A 3216-nucleotide genomic window follows, 5' to 3' on the forward strand; every position below is an offset into this window, starting at 1 on the left:
GACTGGAATTGCTCCAGGCAGCTTTAGGAAGCACACTGAGGAGCAGTTAGGGCGATAACCTGCATGCTCGTGTCAGCGTGATGCTGACTTGCCCTGGTGTCTGGGAGTTTTAAAGCCAGTTTTTATGGGGGATAATGTAATGTACTGTCAAGAATTCTCCCTGATGCCGGATTATACTAACAACTTTTAAAACTTTTCAATTGTATTAGAACATAATAAATAGAAATTTTAAAGGGCAGCTCTTTCAGACATGTACTGCTTTCTTGACTCCCAATAGATAACTAAATTATTTTATCAGGGATCTTATTCTCATAAGTTAAACATGAACATTATTGTTAAATAGGAAATTTCTTAAATTTGGTTTTTAAATGGAGTTTTATGTTCTAAAATATTCTCTCTGATTGCTTTTAGGTTACCTAGGGTATGAATTAATACAGACTTGGAAACTGAAAGAACTTAGAATCAGCATTTTGAGGTAAATATGTACATACTTCAATAGTGTTAAGGTACCCTCATTCTGCTTTGTTAACTTCCTAGCAAAGTAAATTTGTGTATGGAATGAGCAAGTTTAACCTCCGCAGGAATGTTCTTTAAACAACTAGACTGCCCTTAGGTAAGTGAAAGGAGACCCTCCATTTGTTCTCCCCGAGCTTGTGCTGGTAGCAGCATTGCAGTACGCTAATGAACTCGGGTCAGCCCTCACAGAGCCAACGTGTGCTGATTCAATTAAACGTTCAAATTCGTGCTTCCTTAGTTTCTGACTTAGAATCTCTTTTAGGAGAACCACCTCTAAATTTAAATTTCTCTACAATATTGGTGAACTGTGTTTCTGAATTCTTTTATTCATAAATGAGTTCTATACTAGTTTATAGTGTGGACTTAACTGTTTTTGAATTTGTGTTTTCAGTTTCATTTTGAGAAATTGAAATTGCTGATAACATTTTATATACATATTGAAGACCTATTACTAGATGATTTGGATTTTTCAGCCTGACCTCTTCTGGCGACCTTCGTTATTTCATTTGTGTATGTGAATTTAGGAAATAACACATACTTACTCTTTTATTTTTTTCATTGTTCTAGTCTTCATCTTTAGAATTTATTTACTTCGTTTTATTTCCTTGTATTCATTTTAGAATCTGTTCTTGAATTTTTTTCTTTCCCCCACATCTCTTGGAATTAGGCCTGCTATTGTTCCTTCTTTTGCTCTTTGTTTTAGAATAATGTGGTACCCTAAAATAACCCAAATGTCTTTTGTTTAAAATTTAATACAAAAATAATGGCCTTTATTCAACTCTTCATATTAATAAGACACTCTTATAGATGTGTTTATATTCAGTTTAAGTACAGGAATCTTAAAATTGGCTATTTTGCATTTGTTTTTAGAGCAGAAGCATGGGCATGCTGTGATTTTCCAATAAACTGCTGTCACAATGTCACAATGCAGTGCAGACAACAGCAACACAGAGATCACACATTAAAACGGTAAACCCGCGACGTAACCTGTGTGGGAAGTGGAGAAGAGTTTATCGTGTGTTGTGCTAAGTTGTTTTAATATATGGAAACTATGAAACAGCCTCACCAATTTCATGAGTGTAAATTGTTTGACCAGAAATTTAAAATCTGTGATTGAAAAACAGTCACGTGGAGTTACTGTTGGCGCTGCTAAGGCAGTTACTGTAGTCAGTTCATCTATGAACTAGCACTTTCACTTACCAGCAGGGATTCAGAGCATTTCATTAAGGCCGAGTGAGGGGGAAAATCCATTTCACCGTGCCAAAGAAAGTCGAAATGGGCAGAATTATAGGTTCTTCTGTTTTCACATGATTGGATTACCTGTTGAATTTTTAAATCTTGGATCTGCTTTCCCTAAATAGGAAGTATATTACCGGGGCCAGCCCCTGTATACTGAAAGAATGACAATTAGTGTAAATGTTATAACCTCATGGAAACTATAACTGGGAGGGCTAAATGGCTGTCCTCCATTTCCTTGCTAGTCTTCTCTCGTTACACCTCCAAGGCCGGGAGGAACGGTGGTGTGGATTTCCAAGCCAAATAGATAGAGGTTTTGAGCCGCCTGTGATTCTGCTCTACACATATTGTTTTTGTGATTAATCACTATGCTTTAGTTATGTTCAGTTTGTAACAATGAAATTGGGGGTCACCATAACATGAGGAACTGTATTAATAAAGGGTCGCGGCATTAGGAAGGTTGAGAACCACTGATTTAACTGTATACCTGGTACACGCACCAGGCAAGTTCAGAGCTGTGGACAGTGAGGTGTACATCTTGTTCTGTGGAGCATGTGTGCCAGTAGAAGAATAAGGTGTGTGTGGTGTCTGAACAAGCGCAATGTGGTCTACATTATGAAAGGCAGAGAGGCCGTTTGGAGGTTTTCATGTCACTCATGTGGGCATTGTTTTCATTCTGCGGACTGGGTGCTGGTTTGCCCTGGCCTGGTGTGATCCGGTGCTGTGGGTGACACAGTGTGTGTGAGGCATAAAGCTCCTGTACTCAAGGAAATCCTGGCTTAGTTGGTCGTATTTATTTACTTTTTAGAACTCTTTATTTGGAAATAATTTCAGTCTTAAAGGAAAAGTTCAGGATAAGAATAGGACAAAGAATACATGCGTTACCCATTTGCCCCACTTGCTGTATCAGTTGCACCCACACACTGTATATCTATACCTGGTTTCTCTTTCTGAACCATCTGAGAATAAGTTGCATATATCATGGCCCTTCACCACTAAATCTTCAGTGCATATTTCCTAAGAAGAAGGCTATTCTCACACAGCCCCGAGCCGCACTGCAGTGAGTTTGACTGCCGTTTTCTGCAGTTTCTTCACTGGGCTCAGGAATGGACTTTAAGGCGTGGATCTGCCATTGACACGGGAGATGAGTTTCTGCACTTAGCTGTTATGTCTCCTGTAGTCTTCTTTAATCTGGAACATTTTCTTTCTTTTTTTCTTCTTGTATTTTAAGATACATTTTTGAAGAATACAGACCTCCCTTTAAAAAAAATGGAACATTCTTCTCATTTGTTTTTGGAAAGTTTTTCCCGGAGTTATTAATGATCATAATTACTGATGTCATCTATATGAGAAGGAATGGTGACACGTGACAGTGGTAGGGAGGAGGGGTCCTGCTGATTCCTGGCTGTGCTGGTGGAGGGAGGTGTAGTTGGAGTTTTATAGGCATTGTTGCCCTCTTCTCTT

The 3216-nt window shown here is 38.6% G+C and overlaps 1 protein-coding gene across 4 annotated transcripts in view; it reads left to right on the forward strand.

Annotated features, from left to right (window-relative positions):
* Positions 1-411: 411 nt before the first annotated feature.
* The window catches only part of DICER1 (dicer 1, ribonuclease type III), a 46008-nt gene continuing 43203 nt past the window's right edge, over positions 412-3216 (forward strand). For 3 of the 4 annotated variants that reach the window (XM_014543654.1, XM_005871158.2, XM_014543656.1), the window contains exons 1-2: positions 412-475; positions 1387-1485. The gene's annotated coding sequence lies outside the window, so the exon portion shown is untranslated. The remainder of the gene's footprint in view (positions 476-1386; positions 1486-3216) is intronic. The other variant, XM_014543655.1, reaches the window with a different exon arrangement.

This window comes from Myotis brandtii, unplaced genomic scaffold (assembly GCF_000412655.1).
Source record: "Myotis brandtii unplaced genomic scaffold, ASM41265v1 scaffold331, whole genome shotgun sequence".
Lineage (NCBI taxonomy): Eukaryota > Metazoa > Chordata > Mammalia > Chiroptera > Vespertilionidae > Myotis > Myotis brandtii.